General features: G+C 38.6%; 1 protein-coding gene across 21 annotated transcripts in view; it reads right to left on the reverse strand.

The window, feature by feature from the left end:
* SLC9A9 (solute carrier family 9 member A9) overlaps positions 1 to 23,570 on the reverse strand; it is a 683,127-nt gene that overhangs the window by 456,133 nt on the left and 203,424 nt on the right. The gene's annotated exons all lie outside the window — the stretch shown is intronic.

Consider the following 23,570-nt stretch of genomic DNA (forward strand, 5'->3'; position numbering starts at 1 on the left):
CAGAGTGAAAGAATTGATGTTTGACTACAATAACAAGGCCAAACTTCATGCATGTTATTCATGCCTTCATGCCAGGGTATCTTCAGACAGGACTGGGCAATAAGACCTCTGAAGATGTGGATGATCCCCCAGTTACATGCAATTTTCCATACTGAGTAAAGCTATTTACTCCTTTCCTATCATATACACACATGAGCTGGCATGGCCCTTCATATGACTTGGTTACTGAAACAGAAACAGAAAGAGAGAGAGAGAGAGTGCAAGAAAGTGAAAAAATAAATTGACTTCAAAGGCTACCTTAACTGACTATCGTGTTTTGGGAGAGGAAGGATAGTTTCATGAGCAAATATCTCATTAACCTCAACTAGAAAGCTCCCTGTGGCCAGGGACTCATCTCACTCTTAAATACCTGTAGCATTCAAGCCCATTGGAATGAACACTGTAGACCCTCAACAAATATGTTCTATTTTTTCTCCTCTTTTGTAGTAGGGGACTTTTAGTGCAGCCTTGTTTTTTTGTTTTTGTTTTGTTTTGTTTACAACTTTATTGGAGTATAATTGCTTCACAGTGTTGTGTTAGTTTCTGCTGTATAACAAAGTGAATCAGCTATATGTATACATATATCCCCATATATCCTCCCTCTTGCATCTCCCTCCCACCCTCCCTATCCCACCCCTCTAGGTGGTCACAAAGCCCCGAGCTGATCTCCCTGTGCTATGCAGCTGCTTCCCACTAGCTATCTATTTTACATTTGGTAGTGTATATATGTCAGTGCCACTCTCTCACTTCATCCCAGCTTACCCTTCCCCCTCCCCGTGTCCTCAAGTCCATTCTCTACATCTGCATCTTTATTCTTGTCCTGCCCCTAGGTTCATCAGAACCATTTTTTTTAAGATTCCATATATATATGTGAGCATACGGTGTTTTTCTCTTTCTGACTTACTTCACTCTGTAGGACAGACTCTAGGTCCATCCATCTCACTACAAATAACTCAATTTTGTTTCTTTTTATGGCTGAGTAATATTCTATTATATACATGTGCCACATCTTCTTTATGCATTCATCTGTCGATGGACACTTAGGTTGCTCCCATGTCCTGGCTACTGGAAATAGTGCTTCAATGAACACTGTGGTACATGTCTCTTTTTGAATTATGGTATTCTCAGGGTATATGCCCAGTAGTGGAATTGCTGGGTCATATAGTAGTTCTATTTTTAGTTCTTTAAGGAAACTCCATACTGTTCTCCATAGTGGCCGTATCAATTTACATTCCCACCAAGAGTGCAAGAGGGTTCCCTTTTCTCCACACCCTCTCTAGCATTTACTGTTTGTAGATTTTTGATGATGGCCACTCTGACCAGTGTGAGGTGATACCTCATTGTAGTTTTGATTTTCATTTCTCTAATGATTAGTGATGTTGAGCATCCTTTCATGTGTTTGTTGGCAATCTGTATATCTTCTTTGAAGAAATGTCTATTTAGGTCTTCTGCCCATTTCTGGATTGGGTTGTTTCTTTTTTTGATATTGAGCTGCATGAGCTGCTTGTATATTTTGGAGATTAATCCTTTGTCAGTTGCTTCATTTTCAAATATTTTCTCCCATTCTGAGGATTGTCTTTTTGTCTTGTTTATGGTTTCCTTTGCTGTGCAAAAGCTTTGAAGTTTCATTAGGTCCCATTTGTTTATTTTTGTTTTTATTTCCATTTCTCTAGGAGGTGGGTCAAAAAGGATCTTGCTGTGATTTATGTCACATAGTGTTCTACCTGTGTTTTCCTCTAAGAGTTTTATAGTGTCTGGCCTTACATTTAGGTCTTTAATCCATTTTGAGTTTATTTTTGTGTATGGTGTTAGGGAGTGTTCTAATGTCATACTTTTACATGTAGCTGTCTAGTTTTCCCAGCACCACTTATTGAAGAGGATGACTTTTCTCCATTGTATATTCTTGCCTCCTTTGCCAAAGATAAGGTGACATATGTGCATGGGTTTGTCTCTGGGCTTTCTATCCTGTTCCATTGATCTATATTTCTGTTTTTGTGCCAGTACCATACTGTCTTGATTACTGTAGCTTTGTAGTATAGTCTGAAGTCAGGGAGGCTGATTCCTCCAGCTCCATTTTTCTTTCTCAACATTGCTTTGGCTATTCAGGGTCTTTTGTGTTTCCATACAAATTGTAAAATTTTTTGTTCTAGTTCTATGAAAAATGCCATTGGTAATTTGATAGGGATTGCATTGAATCTGTAGATTGCTTTGGGTAGTATAGTCATTTTCACAATGTTGATTCTTCCAATCCAAGAACATGGTATATATCACCATCTGTATCATCTTTGATTTCTTTCATCCGTGTCTTATAGTTTTATGTATACAGGTCTTTTGTCTCCTTAGGTAGGTTTATTCCTAGGTATTTAATTCTTTTTGTTGCAATGGTAAATGGCATTGCTTCCTTAATTTCTCTTTCAGCTTTTTTGTTGTTAGTGTATAGGAATGCAAGAGATTTCTGTGCATTAATTTTGTATCCTGCTACTTTACCAAATTCATTGATTAGCTCTAGTAGTTTTCTGGTGGCATCTTTAGGATTCTCTCTGTATAATATCATGTCATCTACAAATAGTGACAGTTTCACACCTTCTTTTCTGATTTGTATTCCTTTTATTTCTTTTTCTTCTCTGATTGCTTGGCTAAAACGACCAAAACTTGTTGAATAATAGTGGTGAGAGTGGGCACCCTTGTCTTATTCTTGATCTTAGAGGAAATGGTTTCAGTTTTTCACCATTAAGAACAATGTTGGCTGTGGGTTTGTCATATATGGCCTTTATTATGTTGAGGTAGGTTTCCTCTATGCCTACTTTCTGGAGAGTTTTTATCATAAATGGGTGTTGAATTTTGTCAAAAGCTTTTTCTGCATCTATTGAGATGATCATATGGTTTTTATCCTTCAATTTGATAATATGGTGTATCACATTGATTGATATGTGTATACTGAAGAATCCTTGCATTCCTGGAAAAACCCTACTTGATCATGGTGTATGATCCTTTTAATGTGCTGTTGGATTCCGTTTGCTAGTATTTTGTTGAGGATGTTTGCATCTATGCTCATCAGTGATATTGGCCTGTAGTTTTCTTTTTTTGGTGACATCTTTTTCTGGTTTTGGTAACAGGGTGATAGTGGCCTCATAGAATGAGTTTGGGAGTGTTCCTCCCTCTGCTATATTTTGGAAGAATTTGAGAAGGATAGGTGTTAGCTCTTCTCTAAATGTTTGACAGAATTCACGGTGAAGCCATCTGGTCCTGGGTTTTTGTTTGTTGGAAGATTTTTAATCACAGTTTCAATTTCAGCACTTGTGATTTGTCTGTTCATATTTTCTATTTCTTCCTGGTTCAGTCTTGGCAGGTTGTACTTTTCTAAGAATCTGTCCATTTCTTCCAGGTTGTCCATTTTATTGGCATATAGTTGCTTGTACTAGTCTCTCATGATCCTTTGTATTTCTGCAGTGTCAGTTGTTACTTCTCCTGTTTCATTTCTAATTCTATTGATTTGAGTCTTCTCCTTTTTTTCTTGATGAGTCTGGCTAATGGTTTATCAATTTTGTTTATCTTCTCAAAGAACCAGCTACTAGTTTTATTGATCTTTGCTATGGTTTCCTTCATTTCTTTTTCATTTATTTCTGATCTAATCTTTATGATTTCTTTCCTTCTGCTCACTTTGGGTTTCTTTTTTTGTTGTTCTTTCTCTAATTGCTTTAGGTATAAGGTTAAGTTGTTTATTTGAGATGTTTCTTGTTTCTTGAGGTAGGAATGTATTGCCCTAAACTTCTCTCTTAGAACTGCTTTTGCTGCATCCCATAGGTTTTGGGTCGTCATGTTTTCATTGTCATTTGTTTGTAGGTATTTTTTGATTTCCCCTTTGATTTCTTCAGTGATCTCTTGGTTATTTAGTAGCGTATTGTTTAGCCTCCATGTGTTTGTAGTTTTTACAGTTTATTTTCCTGTAATTGATATCCAGTCTCATAGTGTTGTGGTCAGAAAAGATACTTGATACGATTTCAATTTTCTTAAATTTACCAAGGCTTGATTTTTGACCCAAGATATGATCTATCCTGGAGAATGTTCCATGAGACCTGAGAAGAAAGTGTATTCTGTTGTTTTTGGATGGAATGTTCTATAAATATCAATTAAGTCTCTCTCCTCTAATGTGTCTTTTAAAGCTTGTGTTTCCTTATTTATTTTCATTTTGGATGATCTGTCCATTGGTGAATGTGGGGTGTTAAAGTCCCCTACTATGATTGTGTTACTGTCGATTTCCCCTTTTATGGCTGTTAGCATTTGCCTTATGTGTTGAGGTGCTCCTATGTTGGGGGCATAAATATTTACAATTGTTATATCTTCTTCTTGGATTGATCCCTTGATCATTATGTAGTGTCCTTCTTTGTCGCTTGTAATAGTCTTTATTTTAAACTCTATTTTGTCTGATATGAGAATTGCTACTCCAGCTTTTTTTTGATTTCCATTTGCATGGAATTTCTTTTTCCATCCCCTCACTTTCAGTCTGTATGTGTCCATAGGTCTGAAGTGGGTCTCTTGTAGACAGCATATACAGGTCTTGTTTTTGTATCCATTCAGCCAGTCTATGTCTTTTGGTTGGAGCATTTAATCCATTTACATTTAAGGTAATTATCGATATGTATGTTCCTATTACCATTTTCTTAATTGTCTTGGGTTTGTTTTTGTAAGTCTCTTTTTCTCTTGCATTTCACGCCTAGAGAAGTTCCTTTAGCATTTGTTGGAGAGCTGGTTTGGTGGTGCTGAATTCTCTTAGCTTTGGCTTATCTGTAAAGGTTTTAATTTCTCTGTCGAATCTGAATGAGATCCTTGCTGGGTAGAGTAATCTTGGTTGTAGGTTTTTCCCTTTCATCACTTTAAATATGTACTGCCACTCCCTTCTGGCTTGCAGAGTTTCTGCTGAAAGATCTGCTATTAACCTTATGGGGATTCAATTGTATGTTATTTGTTGCTTTTCCCTTGCTGCTTTTTTTTTTTTTTTTTTTTTTTTTTTATACTGCAGGTTCTTATTAGGCATCAATTTTATACATATCAGTGTATACATGTCAATCCCAATCGCCCAATTCAGCACACCACCATCCCCACCTCACCGCAGTTTTCCCCCCTTGGTGTCCATATGTCCATTCTCTACATCTGTGTCTCAACTTCTGCCCTGCAAACTGGCTCATCTGTACCATTTTTCTAGGTTCCACATACATGCATTAATATATGATATTTGTTTTTCTCTTTCTGACTTACTTCACTCTGTATGACAGTCTCTAGATCCATCCACGTCTCAACAAATGACTCAATTTCGTTCCTTTTTATGGCTGAGTAATATTCCATTGTATATATGTACCACAACTTCTTTATCCATTCGTCTGTTCATGGGCATTTAGGTTGCTTCCATGACCTGGCTATTGTAAATAGTGCTGCAATGAACATTCGGGTGCATGTGTCTTTTTGAATTACGGTTTTCTCTGGGTATATGCCCAGTAGTGGGATTGCTGGGTCATATGGTAATTCTATTTTTAGTTTTTTAAGGAACCTCCATATTGTTCTCCAGAGTGGCTGTATCAATTTACATTCCCACCAACAGTGCAAGAGGGTTCCCTTTTCTCCACACCCTCTCCAGCATTTGTTGTTTGTAGATTTTCTGATGATCCTCATTCTAACAGGAGTGAGGTGATACCTCATTGTAGTTTTGATTTGCATTTCTCTAATAATTAGTGATGTTGAGCAGCTTTTCATGTGCTTTGTGGCCGTCTGTATGTCTTCTTTGGAGAAATGTCTATTTAGGTCTTCTGCCCATTTTTGGATTGGGGTGTTTGTTTCTTTAATACTGAGCTGCATGAGCTGTTTATATATTTTGGAGATTAATCCTTTGTCCGTTGATTCATTTGCAAATATTTTCTCCCATTCTGAGGGTTGTCTTTTCGTCTTGTTTATGGTTTCCTTTGCTGTGCAAAAGCTTTGAAGTTTCATTAGGTCCCACTTGTTTATTTTTGTTTTTATTTCCATTACTCTAGGAGGTGGATCAAAAAAGATCTTGCTGTGATTTATGTCAAAGAGTGTTCTTCCTATGTTTTCCTCTAAGAGTTTTATAGTGTCCAGTCTTATATTTAGGTCTCTAATCCATTTTGAGTTTATTTTTGTGTATGGTGTTAGGGAGTATTCTAATTTCATTCTTTTACATGTAGCTGTCCAGTTTTCCCAGCACCACTTATTGAAGAGACTGTCTTTTCTCCATTGTATATCTTTGCCTCCTTTGTCATAGATTAGTTGACCATAGGTGCGTGGGTTAATCTCTGGGATTTCTATCTTGTTCCATTGATCTATGTTTCTGTTTTTGTGCCAGTACCATATTGTCTTGATTACTGTAGCTTTGTAGTATAGTCTGAAGTCAGGGAGTCTGATTCCTCCAGCTCCATTTTTTTGCCTCAAGACTGCTTTGGCTATTCGGGGTCTTTTGTGTCTCCATACAAATTTTAAGATGATTTGTTCTAGCTCTGTAAAAAATGCCATTGGTAATTTGATAGGGATTGCATTGAATCTGTAGATTGCTTTGGGTAGTATACTCATTTTCACAATGTTGATTCTTCCAATCCAAGAACAAGGTATATCTCTCCATCTGTTGGTATCATCTTTAATTTCTTTCATCAGTGTCTTATAGTTTTCTGCATACAGGTCTTTTGTCTCCCTAGGTAGGTTTATTCCTAAGTATTTTATTCTTTTTGTTGCAATGGTAAATGGGAGTGTTTCCATAATTTCTCTTTCAGATTTTTCATCATTAGTGTATAGGAATGCAAGAGATTTCTGTGCATTAATTTTGTATCCTGCAACTTTACCATATTCATTAATTAGCTCTAGCAGTTTTCTGGTGGCAGTTTTAGGATTCTCTATGTATAGTATCATGTCATCCGCAAACAGTGACAGTTTTACTTCCTCTTTTCCAATTTGTATTCCTTTTATTTCTTTTTCTTCTCTGATTGCCATGGCTAGGACTTCCAAAACTATGTTGAATAATAGTGGTGAGAGTGGACATCCTTGTCTTGTTCCTGATCTTAGAGGGAATGCTTTCCGTTTTTCACCATTGAGAATGATGTTTGCTGTGGGTTTGTCGTATATGGCCTTTATTATGTTGAGGTAGGTTCCCTCTATGCCCACTTTCTGGAGAGTTTTTATCATAAATGGGTGTTGAATTTTGTCAAAAGCTTTTTCTGCATCTGTTGAGATGATAATATGGTTTTTATTCTTCAGTTTGTTAATATGGTTTATCACATTGATTGATTTGCATATATTGAAGAATCCTTGCATCCCTGGGATAAATCCCACTTGATCGTGGTGTATGATCCTTTTAATGTGCTGTTGGATTCTGTTTGCTAGTATTTTGTTGAGGATTTTTGCATCTATATTCATCAGTGATATTGGTCTGTAATTTTCTTTTTTTTAGTGTCTTTGTCTGGTTTTGGTATCAGGGTGATGGTGGCCTCATAGAATGAGTTTGGGAGTGTTCCTTCCTCTGCAATTTTTTGGAAGAGTTTGAGAAGGATGGGTGTTAGCTCTTCTCTAAATGTTTGATAGAATTCACCTGTGAAGCCATCTGGTCCTGGACTTTTGTTTGTTGGAAGATTTTTAATCACAGTTTCAATTTCATTACTTGTGATTGGTCTGTTCATATTTTCTGTTTCTTCCTGATTCAGTCTTGGAAGGTTATACCTTTCTAAGAATTTGTCCATTTCTTCCAGGTTGTCCATTTTATTGGCATAAAGTTGCTTATAGTAGTCTCTTAGGATGTTTTGTATTTCTGCAGTGTCTGTTGTAACTTCTCCTTTTTCATTTCTGATTTTATTGATTTGAGTCCTCTCCCTCTTTTTCTTGATGAGTCTGGCTAATGGCTTATCAATTTTGTTTATCTTCTCAAAGAACCAACTTTTAGTTTTATTGATCTTTGCTATTGTTTTCTTTGTTTCTATCTCATTTATTTCTGCTCTGATCTTTATGATTTCTTTCCTTCTGCTAACTTTGGGTTTTGTTTGTTCTTCTTTCTCTAATTTCTTTAGGTGTAAGGTTAGATTGTTTACTTGAGATTTTTCTTGTTTCTTTAGGTAGGCTTGTATAGCTATAAACTTCCCTCTTAGAACCGCTTTTGCTGCATCCCATAGGTTTTGGGTCATCGTGTTTTCATTGTCATTTGTCTCTAGGTATTTTTTTATTTCCTCTTTGATTTCTTCAGTGATCTTTTGGTTATTTAGTAACGTATTGTTTAGCCTCCATGTGTTTGTCTTTTTTACGTTTTTTTCCCTGTAATTCATTTCTAATCTCATAGCGTTGTGGTCAGAAAAGATGCTTGGTATGATTTCAATTTTCTTAAATTTACTGAGGCTTGATTTGTGACCCAAGATGTGATCTATCCTGGAGAATGTTCCGTGCGCACTTGAGAAGAATGTGTAATCTGCTGTTTTGGGATGGAATGTCCTATATATATCAATTAAATCTATCTGGTCTATTGTGTCATTTAAAGCTTCTGTTTCCTTATTTATTTTCATTTTGGATGATCTGTCCATTGGTGTAAGTGAAGTGTTAAAGTCCCCCACTATTATTGTGTTACTGTCGATTTCCTCTTTTATAGCTGTTAGCAGTTGCCTTATGTATTGAGGTGCTCCTATGTTGGGTGCATATATATTTATAATTGTTATATCTTCTTCTTGGATTGATCCCTGGATCATTATGTAGTGTCCTTCCTTGTCTCTTGTAACATTCTTTATTTTAAAGTCTATTTTATCTGATATGAGTATAGCTACTCCAGCTTTCTTTTGATTTCCATTTGCATGGAATATCTTTTTCCATCCCCTCACTTTCAGTCTGTATGTGTCCCTAGGTCTAAAGTGGGTCTCTTGTAGACAGCATATATATGGGTCCTGTTTTTGTATCCATTCAGCCAGTCTATGTCTTTTGGTTGGGGCGTTTAATCCATTCACGTTTAAGGTAATTATCGATATGTATGTTCCTATGACCATTTTCTTAATTGTTTTGGGTTTGTTTTTGTAGGTCCTTTCCTTCTCTTGTGTTTCCCACTTACAGAAGTTCCTTTAGCATTTGTTGTAGAGCTGGTTTGGTGGTGCTGAATTCTCTTAGCTTTTGCTTGTCTGTAAAGCTTTTGATTTCTCCATCAAATCTAAATGAGATCCTTGCCGGGTAGAGTAATCTTGGTTGTAGGTTCTTCCCTTTCATCACTTTAAGTATATCATGCCACTCCCTTCTGGCTTGCAGAGTTTCTGCTGAGAAATCAGCTGTTAACCTTATGGGAGTTCCCTTGTATGTTATTTGTCGTTTTTCCCTTGCTGCTTTCAATAATTTTTCTTTGTCTTTAATTTTTGCCACTTTGATTACTATGTGTCTCGGCATGTTTCTCCTTGGGTTTATTCTGTATGGGACTCTCTGCGCTTCCTGGACTTGGGTGGCTATCTCCTTTCCCATGTTAGGGAAGTTTTCGACTATAATCTCTTCAAATATTTTCTCTGGTCCTTTCTCTCTCTCTTCTCCTTCTGGGACCCCTATAATGCGAATGTTGTTGCGTTTAATGTTGTCCCAGAGGTCTCTTAGGCTGTCTTCATTTCTTTTCATTCTTTTTTCTTTAGTCTGTTCCGCAGCAGTGAATTCCACCATTCTGTCTTCCAGGTCACTTATCCGTTCTTCTGCCTCACTTATTCTGCTATTGATTCCTTCTAGTGTAGTTTTCATTTCAGTTATTGTATTGGTCATCTCTGTTTGTTTGTTCTTTAATTCTTCTAGGTCTTTGTTAATCATTTCTTGCATCTTCTCAATCTTTGCCTCCATTCTTATTCCGAGGTCCTGGATCATCTTCACTATCATTATTCTGAATTCTTTCTCTGGAAGGTTGCCTATCTCCACTTCATTTAGTTGTTTTTCTGGGGTTTTTTCTTGTTCCTTCATCTGGTATATAGCCCTCTGCCTTTTCATCTTCTCTATCTTTCTGTAACTGTGGTTTTTGGTCCGCAGGCTGCAGGATTGTAGTTTTTCTTGCTTCTGCCTCCCTTGCTGCTTTTAATATTTTTTCTTTGTATTTAATTTTTGATAGGTTGATTAATATGTGTCTTGGTGTGTTTCTCCTTGGATTTATACTGCATGGGACTCTCTGCATTTCCTGGACTTGATGGACTATTTCCTTTCCCATGTTAGGGAAGTTTTCAACTATAATTTCTTCAAATATTTTCTCAGACCCTTTCTTTTTCTCTTATTCTTCTGGGACCCCTATAATTCGAATGTTGGTGAGTTTAATGTTGTCCCAGATGTCTCTGAGACTGTCCTCAATTCTTTTCATTCTTTTTTCTTTATTCTGCTCTGTGGCAGTTATTTCCACTCTTCTATCTTCCAGGTCACTTATCCGGACTTCTGCCTCAGTTATTCTGCTATTGATTCCTTCTAGAGTATTTTTAAATTCATTTATTGTGTTTTTCATCATTGTTTGTTTGCTCTTTAGTTCTTCTAGGTCCTTGTTAAACATTTCTTGTATTTTCTCCATTCTATTTCCGAGATTTTGGATCATGTTTACTATCATTACTCTGAATTCTTTTTCAGGTAGACTGCCTATTTCCTCTTCATTTGTTTGGTCTGGTGGGTTTTTACCTTGCTTCTTCATCCGCTGCATATTTCTCTGTCTTCTCATTTTGTTTAACTTACTGTGTTTGGGGTCTCCTTTTCCCAGGCTGCAGGTTCACAGTTCCTCTTATTTTTGGTGTCTGCCCCCAGTGGGTGAGGTTGGTTCAGTGGCTTGTGTAGGCTTCCTGGTGGAGGGGACTGGTGCCTGTGTTCTGGAAGGTGGGGATGGATCTTGTCCCTCTGGTGGGTAGGGCCGTGTCTGGTGGTGTGTTTTGGGGTGTCTGTGAACTTAGTATGACCTTAGGCAGCCTCTCTGCTAATTGGTAGGGCTGTGTTCCTATCCTGCTAGTTGTTTGGCATGGGGCATCCAGAACTGGAGCTTGCTGGCCATTGGGTGGAGCTGGGTCTTAGTGTTGCGACAGAGATCTCTGGGAGATCTCTCACCAATTAATATTACATGGGGCTGGGAGGTCTCTGGTGGTCCAATGTCCTGGACTCAGCTCTCCCACCTAGGAGGCTCAGGCCTGACACCTGGCCAGAGCACCAACACCCTGCCAGCTGCACAGCACGGAAGAAGAAGAAGAAGAAGGAGAAGGAGAAGGAAAAAAATGAACATACAGAACCCCAAAACAAACGTTAAAAGCAAAACTGAACAGACAAAATCACACACACACACACACACACACACACACTCACTCACAAAAAGAGAAAAAAAAAAAAAGGAAGAGAGCAACCAAACCAATAAACAAACCCACCAATTAAAACAAGCACTAAAAACTAAACTAAGGTAAACATAAAACCAAAAACAAATCAAATGCTGAAAGAAACCCTAAGTCTACAGTTGCTCCCAAAGTCCACCCCCTCAATTTTGGGAACTTTTGTTGTCTATTCAGATCTTCTTAAAATGCAGGTTTATCAAGTTGATTGTGGGGATTTAATCTGCTGCTCCTGAGGCTGCACAGAGAAGTTTCCCTTTCTCTTCTTTGTTCACACAGCTCCTGGGGTTCAGGTTTGGTTTTGCTCCCACCTCTCCATGTAGTTTGTCCTCAGGCGTCTGTTCCTTGCTCAGACAGGAAGGGTTAAAGCAGCAGCTGATAAGGCTCTCTTGCTCACTGAGGCTGGGGAGAGGGAGGGGTACGGTAGTCCTAATTGGAACACGGGACGTGCCTGCAGTGGCAGAGGCTGGCATGATGTTGCAACAGCCTGAGGCATGCCGTGTGTTCTCCTGGGGAAGTTGTCCCTGGATCATAGGACCCTGGCAGTGGTGTGTTACACAGCCTCCTGGGGGAGTGTGGGTAATGACCTGAGCTTGCACACAGGATTCTTGCTGGCAGTGGTGGCAGCGGTAGTGGTCCATGCCTGCCTCTGGGGTCCAAGATGATAGCTGCGGCTCACACCCATCTCTGGAGCTTGCTTAGGCAGTGCTCTGCTGTCTGTGGGCACACGGAGCAGGAATCCCCTCTCCTTGCGCACCCCGAAACAATGGTCTCTTGCCTCTCTGGCAGGTCCAGACTTTTTCCCAGACTCCCTCCCGGCTAGCTGTGGTGCACTAGCCCCCTTCAGGCTGTGTTCATGCAGCCACCCCGAGTCCTCTCCCTGGGATCCAACCTCCAAAGCCCAAGCCTCAGCTCCCAGCCCCCACCCACCCTGGCGGGTGAGCAGACAAGCCTCTCAGGCTGGTGAGTGCTGGTTGGCACCGATCCTCTGTGCAGGAATCTCTCCACTTTGCCCTCCGCACCCCTGTGGCTGCGCTCTCCTCCGTGGCTCCGAAGCTTCCCCCCTCTGCCACCCGCCACCCGCAGTCTCTGCCAGTGAAGGGGTTTCCTAGTGTGTGGAAACCTTTCCTCCTTCACAGCTCCCTCCCACTGGTGCAGGTCCCGTCCGTATTCTTTTGTCTCTGTTTTTCCTTTTTTCTTTTGCCCTACCCAGGTACGTGGGGAGTTTCTTGCCTTTTGGGAGGTCTGAGGTCTTCTGCCAGCATTCAGTAGGTGTTCTGTAGGAGTTGTTCCACATGTGGATGTATTGGTGATGTATTTGTGGGGAGGAAGGTGATCTCCACGTCTCACTCCTCCACCATCTTGAAGGTGTCCTTCAAGAACCACGCTTTGAGAACCACCATCCCGCTGGTCTTGGAGAGTCTCTGGGAGAGCGGAGGGCGTGCAGCTGTGGCTCACCCTGGGAATGTGAACACTGGTGGAGGACACACTGAGGAACATTCAGCCGCAGGAACACTGCTGCTGGAAGCTAATTTCTTGGCTCATTTGCACTGAGACCTGGCACCACCCAACAGCCCGCAGGCAACAGTGCTGGGACGCCTCCAGCCAAACAACTAGCTGCTTGTTTTTATAGAGGTGAAAAGCTTTAGAATTTTTTCAACAGTAAGTATGAATCTTCCTTCATCCTTTACAGCATGATTTTTTTTAAAAATCATGGAATGTTTAAAAATAACAGCCTATTTCCTTAATGAAATGGCCATTTAGATGTCTGGTTTCCCAATCATCTTTATCATTTCATGTATTTCTGTGACACCTCTCTAACTTATAACTAAATGATTATAAAGGAGAAGCCTAATGGTTTAGAATTAACTACACAGACAGTAATTATATCTTTCCAGTCTCTCACTTCCTCAGAATTTTTTAATGATCAAAATATATTCTCTTGAAGAGAGCTGGTATGAATTCTCATGTTTGCTCTGTTTGTTGCAAAGTTTGTACCAGGCAATTAAAGGTAAGTAGATGACAGCTATAGAGATACTCTCCATAACCACGCTGTTTGCTACACCCCTTCCAGCTGGACTTTTCCACATTTCTTATCATTTCCTTTCCCCTCTTATTCTTCACACCACCCCCTCTTCTCGCTTGCATGCAATATTCACCCATTAACTGCTCTACACTAAGTTTACACACCTGAAGGGCTCCTCTCTCTCAATGATTCTCAGTCAGGAGGAAAAATCATATAAACGTTTCTACCTATATATAACAGTGATGGCTGTGATAATAAGCAATCAGAACACTACTGACTGAGGGGACAAAATGTATCTGGCATCGTTCTAAGAACTTCTTATATATTAATTCATTTAATCTTGACAACACCCTGCCCTATATTTTGTCCCTAAGTTATAGATGCTGAAAAAGGTTGTTCTATATTTTTTAAGAGAATGAAACATAGTTCTCTTGGAATCAGATGCACCACATTCCTCTGAGCATGTGAATCTAGTAATAGAACACGATTTAATGAGGTATTGAAACTGGATGGAGTGTATCTCATCTAACCAAACACAGGAGAAACTGTGTTTAAGATACCAAAGGGCTACTTCAGGTGAAAGAACTCCTACTCATGAGTACAAAAAGACACAGATTCTTTATAGTGAGGTTACTGAGATATTCAGTGCTACATACATAATAGGTGTTTTAAAAGTAATTGCTGAATAAATGGCATGGCATGTTAATGCTCTATGAATATGTCTTCATTCAGTAAAATGTGGTAAATAAAGGGAAATGGTATTTCTCGGTAAAGTTTCCAATTCCAAAGTACTAACGCTATTTAAAACAAGATTATATACCTCTATGCAACATTTAGTACAAATGTTTATATTTTGTCACTTTGAGTAAATGTTTCACATTAAAATATGAATAATTAAAAATAATAAGGTTTTTTAGTCTGTTATAAAAGGTTAAGCATGGATTAGTGGTTAAGTGTTTAAACATTCACTCAAGTTCCCCCATTTACTGTCTGTGAGACTTTGGCCAAATTATTTAACTTTTTCAAGCCTAGATTTCCTCATCTACAGAGTGGAAAGAAACAACATGATAGAGTTATCAGATTAAAGGAGAAAATGTAAGTAAAATACTTAGCAACTGGCACATAGTAGATAGTAAATGTTGTTACTACCGGTAATTAAAGGTGAGGCAAGGAGCTGTCAAATTAAATGAAAATAAATTGTATTTTATAATCTTAAAAATACAGGAGTGGCTTCTTCAACGCTTACTACAACCTGAACTTGCTTTGGCCCCTGCTCTGCATCATGCTTATCCTATGCCCAGAAACCAACACTTCTCTTTATTCCCCTCAGTGGATTTATACAATCCTTATCCATGTTAACATTAGTGAAAACAAGCCCATATTGAATTCAGTTGCTGATACCAGCCTAGTCTTTTTAATGTTTTATTCTTCAGTCCCTAAGGTATTCCTCTGAAACAAAAGCAAAATCAGAAATAAACACTAGAAACTGTGAGAACTCTTTCTTTTCCACACTATTACAAATGTTCTCTTTTGCTATTTTCTAAGAGTAGCTTGCGGCCACCAAATTTCCAGCAAGCTGTGCTAACTTGTAATTCCATGTAAGCTAATGAATAAAAAGTACAAGCAAACATATAAAAACTAAAAATATAGCAGCGAGTTAGGTCAATACTGATCTCAAAAGGTAGTACTCCAGGAAAAGGTCAAGAAAGCACAGCAATCTGTGTTAGATAAATAGGAGCATAGGCTCTGGCTAAAATTCAAAACCTTTTTCCTCCCAATGTGACACAAGGATGGATGATGTTTACATGAAGAATACACACCCTTGAGTACAGAGATAAGATATGTCAAGAGATGTGTGGAATTCCTAGGGAGCTAGCTGCAAGCTTGGTCTCTTTTTCCCCAGTTCAAGAGAAGATATAGCTGCATGCAAGTAAACATGAGTGCTTATGGATAGCCTGAGAGTCATTCTAACTATATAAAGCCTATAAATTATTTCCTCTATTGATACTTTATCATTCAGAATAAATTATTGGCAACATATCATGTTTCTCGAATAGGAGGACTCAACCGCATAAATGTACAAATTTTTCACAAGTTAATTTATAAATTTAATGCAATCCTAGTAAAAACACCTAGTTCTGGATGATTTTGGTGCAAGATTATACTGGTGATTCATAAGTTAATATTGAAAATAAACAAACAGGAATAGTCAGAAAAATCTGGGGAAAAAAGGAAGAGACACTAGCCCTTTCATATATGCAAACATATTTTATAGCCATAATAATTAAGAAGAAGGAGAAGAAGAAAAAGATAGTGAGGTACTGGTGGTGCTTTAAAAAAACAATCAATAAAACAGATTATACTGTTCACAATAGACCCAAATAAATGTGTAAATATAGTATATGACAAAAATAGTATTTAAAATAAGTGGGCAAAAGATTAGGTGTTTCACAAATACTATAGGAATAAATAGCTATTTATTGGGGGGGGTTTGGATGGAGGGTGGATAAAGTTAGAGCCTTACATCATAACTTTTATGCCAGAAATTGAAGATAGACCAAATAATTACTACAAATACAAACAGGCATGAAAGCACTTGAAGAAAACACGGGAAAAATTAATAAAATTTAGACTGGGAAAGGCCTTTGTGAGAAAAATCTAAACGCCACAAAATAAAGTATTGATAACAACAGTTATATGGGCAAAAAAAATTTCCTGAAAATAAAAATGACAAACTGGGAAAAATATTTGCAACTCACATCACAGTAGACTAATCTCACTAATGTATAAAGAGCTCCTACAACTCAATAAAAGACAAAATAAATAAAAATTATGAAGAAGACGATTCACTGACAGGAAATATAAATGGCTTTTAAACAAATTTAAAGATGCTCAGCCTTACTCACAGTAAGAGAAATGTAAATGAAAACTACAAGCTATTTTTTTTTTTCACCTATCAAAATGGCAAAGATCAGATCAAAAGGTTTGTAGAAGGGAAAATGCCTCCCCTGTTATGTTCCACTTGGTGCCCTGATTCTAAGCACACATTATATAATATTCCAGCTTGGCTGCTATAACAAAATGCCATACACTGGGTTGCTTAAGCAATAGACATTTATTTCTCATAGTTCTGGAGGCTGGGAAGTCTAAGATCAAGGTGCCAGCAGATTACATTCCTGGTGAAAGCCCTCTTTCTGGCTGGCAGATAGTTGCTTTCTTGCTGTGTCCTCATATTGGCAGAGAGAGAGTGAGGCCTGGCCTCTCTTCTTCTTATAAGGACACGAACTCCATCATTGGATCCTACCTTTCTGTTCTCATCTAAATTTAATTACCTCCTAAAGGCCCCACCTCCAAATACCATCACTTTGGGGTGTTAGGGCTTCAACATATTAATTTTAGGAAGGGGACACAAATATTCAGTTCATACAACACAACAATGCAAAGAAGCAAAGGGATCTCATCACAGGCCTGAATTGTAATGGCTGATGAGAGCGTCTGTAGGGAACTGGGAAAGGAGTATTCTCTACATAGAACCAATGTTCACTGAGTGCCAACCACGTAAAGGAGGAGGAGGTATTCTTTATGATATTTATTTCCTTCTTATGACGTGTTGGGTGGGATTCTGATTCAACTGCAAGTAGTGCATGGCATGTACCAAAGAAGGGAAGCGATGGAGTGACTAGACTGAGTGAAGCTTGCTTTTTCAGATTAACACTGTCATTATTAGTCACACACACATACACATAGACAGACACCCTGACCTTGCAGAGAGTAGGTGCCATGAGGGAAAGGCTGAGATCTCAAGCTCAAGGATAAAGAGACTGAATGGGGATTTATCCTCTACACTGAACTGTCCCATTTTAGGCTAACTTGTCTTTGAAAACCCAGGAAACTCCTTAATTATAAACAGGAATTTTATTGACATTGGGGTAGACTCGGTTAATAAGACATTATGATTTCCTCTCTACTCCTGTTGCCATTCCTTGTCATATTTTTGGCTGTGAAAGTAGTGGAAACCACTCAGACTCTTTTCTCTTCGTGCCATCACTTGGAGAAGTGACCACTTCCCCTTCCTGAATTGACAGAGAGGAAGAAGCAGCCTCCTTTCCAGACTACCCTCCAGTCTGGGCAGCAGAAACAGAAGAAGAAGTGCTCAAGGATGGCCAGATGGTCAGCTGAGCCACAGTTGGGCTTCCAGCCTAGGCAGATGGGTTCAAGGCAGCCTCAGAGGAGCTCCCGAATGTCTGTGTGGAGGGGCAGCAGAATGTTTCTCATGGGTCCCAGAGTGGCACACTCATGACTCAGACTGCTGGAAGCCCTGGCGAGACTTTGCTGCCAGGACAAGGAAGGGTATACAAATGAAATGTGTAGACCAATGCCTGAAGTCCAGACTATGGTGTCTCTGTGAATGCCAGCATGCCCTGATAACATCCAGGAGGCCCCCCACCCTGATACCTTGGGGATCCAAAGTCTCCTAGTATTGGACATGATCCCAGGGAGAGAGATTTAGCTTCAGCCACCCAGACAGGATATTAAAGCCTCAAAACCGAAACAAATTTTAGTTACAGGAAAAAAAGTAAAGAAAAGTTTCTTTCTGGTACACTCAAGCTAGTGGATTAAAGGACAGTCAGTATAATCAAATACAGATATTTGAGAAGGAGGGTTCTAGTTAGAAGGGCCTCAAACTCCAGGTTGGGTCATATGTAGTTTATCCTGTAAGCCCAGGGACTCTGTGGTTGTTTCCGAGCATTCTCTCTGCCTAGTTGTAACCTGAAGTGAAAGCAGGTTCTGGAAGGAGCTGTAGCACTTAACCCCTATTAGTTAAATACTACAAATGGCCTTTTCACTTCAAAAGAAGAGTTGTGACCACTTTTGTGAAGTGCTAATTAGCAAGCTTATTGGTTGCCCCAAAGTCCAGTTTGTGGAAAACCGTCAGGTTGGAGCTGTGACTGGAAACATTTATAGAGACACCACTGCCCCCAAGAGGTCCTGCCCAACTGATTCCAATTTCAGAAGTGTGGCAGCAGTTCTGTATTTCCAACTGCAAATTCCAGAGAAATATGGAAATGAAGTTGATTTTAACTATGTTGAAAGGTAATACTTTAAAATTATCATTGTTGGAGACCATGGTGGGTTTTGGTGTTTGTTTTATTTATTTATTTTTGGCTGTGTTGGGTCTTTGTTTCTGTGCGAGGGCTTTCTCTAGTTGCGGCAAGCAGGGGCCACTCTTCAATCGCGGTGCGCGGGCCTCTCACTATCGTGGCCTCTCTTGCTGCGGAGCACAGGCTCCAGACGCGCAGGCTCAGTAGTTGTGGCTCACGGGCTTAGTTGCTCCGCGGCATGTGGGATCTTCCTAGACCAGGGCTCGAACCCGTGTCCCCTGCATTGGCAGGCAGACTCTCAACCACTGCGCCACCAGGGAAGCCCCTTGGTGTTTGTTTTGTCCAGCTTTTTTTTTTTTTTTTTAACATTTTGAGTATGTGTATTGTTCAAATAACTAGTTCCATTAGACCCAGAATTCTTTTTTTAGTTGTATATTAATCTTCACTGTATCTAGTGGTGTGCTGCTAAATGTTTAAAAACTAGCTCTTTAAGAAGAAAAGCCCTGATTTATAGCCTTTGCCGATTTCTATGATGTAAATACACAATAGCCAATTTCAAGCTACCAATGTGAGATCTCTGAAGTAGATTTGGGAAAAAATGCACAGTTGCTAGCACATTCTTACACTGTATTTCCACCATACAGATACACTTGTAAATAACCTCAAAAGCATGAATAATAAAATGTAGCGAAAATTAAGAAGTGATGTTTTTACTATTAACTTTGTTTTAATATAATTTATATATTTGTATATTCACATAATTTAATAATTTTTAATAATGGATGTGTTTGACAACTGACTCACAAAAGTCCTGAAACATTAACCATTGGCTCTTGTGAGCCAGTACAAGCCACTTCAGTGTGGCACTGATTGTCACACTGTCCTTAGCATGGTGATTGCCACCTAGTAGGTGTTTTACATATGTTTGGTGAATTAATTGGTTCGTTAGTTAATGAGTAACTCTCTGAGCCTAAAAGTCTTCCAAATTCAAATGCAATAAAAGATTCAGGTCTGTTTAAAATCAAGTAAGGGGTGGAGGGGGTGACCCCCGCATATAAGGCAAAAAGGCATGTAAGGCAAAAATTCTGTTTTCTTGGCTTTAATAAATAATAAATCAACTAGTAAACTTCCACTTTTGCTACTATGTAGCATCCATATAAACTCAACGGCTGAGTGTTAAACTCAGCAAGACACCATAACCAACTGTGGGACAGTCACTTAGCCTTTCTGAGAAAGGAACCTTCACTGGTTGAGGGCCTCACGGGTACCAGTGATGCCTTTCATTTCTAAAGCTGAGCCAAGGGTTTAGAGGTGTTTGATTTATTATTATGCTTCATAATAGGCATGGCATATTGGTTAGGAGCATAGGTTGAAGGCAGCTGGCCTGGGTTTGAACCTTCACACGTACTGTCCCTGTGACATCTGTCATGGTTCCTATTCCCACTGGGCTGTGGTCTCCTCACCAGCAAACTGAGGACAACACCACCATCCACTCCACGGGGTGTCTGTGAGGACTGAATGGATTAAGATATATGAAAGGCTTGGAACAAAATACATACATAAATGATGGCCTATGAGGTTAGCTATTATATTATTATTATGTGTATCACGTATCATATTATAAAGAAGGAAAGAAGACAATCTTTAAAAAACCGAAAGTTGAACTACATATTGCTGCAACATTTTCTAATTCTAAAAATGTTCATATTATGTACATATTTGCCAACTCTGAGCCTTTCAAACTGACCTAGCATATGTGGACAAGCCCAAGGCTGGATGAAAATGCCCCATCGCGTTCCAGCCATCCCCCACCCCTACCCCAGGACCCTCCTCTCCCCTGTCTCCTTGGTTCATTTTCTCCTCAGCTTTTTCAGCTTCACAAGCCTCACTGTGGCCCACTGCCATGGACTTTTGTCCCCACCTGGCCCGGGATAGGTGACCTGGAGTTGGATTTCCCGGTCCCATTGCTAACTTGTGTGAAGGACCCCAGGTCTCACTAGTCAAAATAGAGCGGCACCTCCTGGGACCCACCCCTACCCTGCTGGCCTTGCCCCTCCTTGGCCCTCTCTGAAAGGGGAGAGGAAGTAAATAACATTTAAAACCTGTATTTGCGGGGCTTCCCTGGTGGTGCAGTGGTTGAGAACCTGCCTGACAATGCAGGGAACACGGGTTCGAGCCCTGGTCTGGGAAGACCCCACATGCCGCGGAGCAACTAGGCCCGTGAGCCACAATTACTGAGCCTGTGCGTCTGGAGCCTGTGCTCCGCAACAAGAGAGGCCACGATAGTGAGAGGCCCGCGCACCGCGATGAAGAGTGGCCCCTGCTCGCCGCAACTAGAGAAAGCCCTCGCACAGAAACAAAGACCCAACACAGCTAAAAATAATAATAAATAAAAATAAATAAATAAATTTATAAAACCTGTATTTGCAAATATGAGTAGACTGGAGATGAGGCTTTAGCTCTGGGAAGACCTTAAGGTAACAGGGGAATGAAGAGGGAAAGTGTTGGACTGAATTCAGAGTTAATGAGGTTAGATGAAATGATGATTATATAGTGTCTGGCACTTAAGAGGTATTCAATAATTAATATTTTCCTGGGACAAAGGAGAACTGAACAATAAATAGTTCACTTTTTTTTTAAGCCTGACTAAATTATTTATCATCTCCAGGTAAAACTGGGAGGTTGGATTAGTTGATGCCGTAGGCAACCCTGCCTTAAAAAATCAGTACATTTTCTCCCTTAGGCTAAAGTTTGATTATACATAAAGCCCAGAAATAAGAAATAATAAACCTTGTTGAGTCAGTTTGAAACTGTTAAAATTGTGATTTATAAATTTTCCCACCAGAGGGCACAATATAAAAGCCAATGGCTGCTGAGCTACAGCTGGTGTATCGTTTACTGTGTATAATCATTTCATTCTGCTGATTTTGGAATGGAGTTTCAGCTTCCTAGGTGGTGATAGTTGCCCCCTCCTGTTTAACATCCATTTTAATATAATCCACACTCCATTCTTCACATGTTTAGGGTTTGCCTTGAGTCTGAAATCCACAAATAATTTTATCAAAATGGCTTTTCACATCTGCTTATTGAAACAGACCTTTTTTAAGTTCCAACTTTTCTTTCTAATAGGCAAAAGATTGTAACTTTGAAATGATCTTGAAATGTAAACTTACAATAACACTCTATGGTGCCTTTAAACACTGCCAAAATCTGTCTTCAACTCTGTGTGGGTGTTAGTGGTTAAAAAGCAAAGGGTGTAGCTTTATCAATTTGTTTTGTGCTCTGAATCTAGTTTACATGCAAATTCTCGGGACACTGAGAAAATATACACATCCTTATCATGTTCTAAATAAAATCTATCACCTTCAAAATTTAAATGTATGTTCTTTAAATCTAAAACATCACAATTTTAAAAACTAATTTACTATTCTTTTCTGCTTTCTCAAAACATGTGTTTATTTAATATAATGGCAGTTTGAAAGGATTTTAATACATGTAATAATAAGCTATGTATTATTCCTATCCTTCAAAAGGAATAGGTATAAAGATTATCATTAGATCTTTTATTTATATCTTTGTGGCAATTGTGTAATTTTTCAAACCAAATTTTGTTAAGGGAATTTCCCCGTATTGAGATGTTCTTCATAGTAATTTAATGGACTTATCCAGTGAAGTTGTAAACTAGTAAGAAAACATGTGAACATCCGAAAAAATCTGAACAGCAAGGCAGGTGATGAAAACAAACCCTAAAGCATTATAAAGTCAACTCTTCCATTCTAAGGAATATAATTTGTAATGTTCTCTCCCCTCTTTTATTTTATTTTAATTTATTTTTAAAATATAAAATTATTTACTTATTTTCTCCCCCTTTTCTAAAAAGGATAAAGCAGGAATATGCCATGTAAAATAAAAGCTATTTCCCATAACTATAACTTCTCCTACAGACTTATGGATTTTTAAAAATCCATAAGTAACTGGAGGGAAAAAAAAAAGACTAAAATTCAAATTAATAAAACAAAAAGTCTCATAAATATTATTAGATGTTAAAATTTTAAAATCTGAGAGGGGGGGATATTTTTCTAGATCAGAATTCTTTTCAATTATAAGTAATGTTTTGAAGCAATATTTTACCAATATTTCCCCTTCAACATGAATGAATTTCACACCATGGTAGGAATGTTGCTTCAACTGAGGAAAATCTATCCCTACATATGTTTGTTATTTTAGAAAGACTACAAATTTTGAACATTTCCCATCATAAGAATTTTGTAAACTCACTTAAGAGAATGCTAAGATATATTTTCAATATAAAAATTTTCTTCTGGGGAAGCAACTCACAATATTCAGGAACTGAATATCTATCTGGTGAAAGATGCATTAGTTTAGTTCTTTGGGGGACTAAGGAGGCCACCAAAAGGCATTTTTATCACCTCTTCCTTGACCCCATTCTCTCTTTCTTAAAAATACTAGGCTGATGTTGTTGTACCCATCACAGAGATCATGCCTGAATCTCAGTTCTACTGGACCCATCTTGGAAAACAGCCATTTCTATTAAAAACTAGATAGCCAGAGTTACTTGAAGTCTGGCTGCCTCAAAGAAATTTACTCAATATGGAAAGCTTACATCAGGAAGAAACGTAGTTAAGTTAGATTTCAAGTATCCAACTGAACTGCCTCCCTTTCCTCCCTGACTCCAATAAAAGAAAATTTGTAGCAAAGTTTATCTGAGTTATATTTTTATATATATCTTAAATTAAAAATCTCCTTCTTGAAAAAATGTCATCTCATAAAAATGCTTCAGTAATTTTCTGATGAACTTTAATGGAATTAAGATTTGTTCTGAGAAACTAGTTACCCACCTAGTGGACTTTAACCAAACTTTTTTTAAACCATAACCTAGAATTGATTTTCTAACCATTTTCTTTTCCTCTATGAAATACCCCTACCATAAGAACATTTTTGAATTGACCTCCTTGAGCACTGCTTCTCAAACTCTCTGTGGTGAAGGAGCATTAATCAATTAGTTAATTATTATTATTATTATTAATTCCAAACTATTGCCACTGA

The sequence above is a fragment of the Balaenoptera physalus genome (assembly GCF_965194825.1).
Source record: "Balaenoptera physalus genome assembly, chromosome: 4".
Lineage (NCBI taxonomy): Eukaryota > Metazoa > Chordata > Mammalia > Artiodactyla > Balaenopteridae > Balaenoptera > Balaenoptera physalus.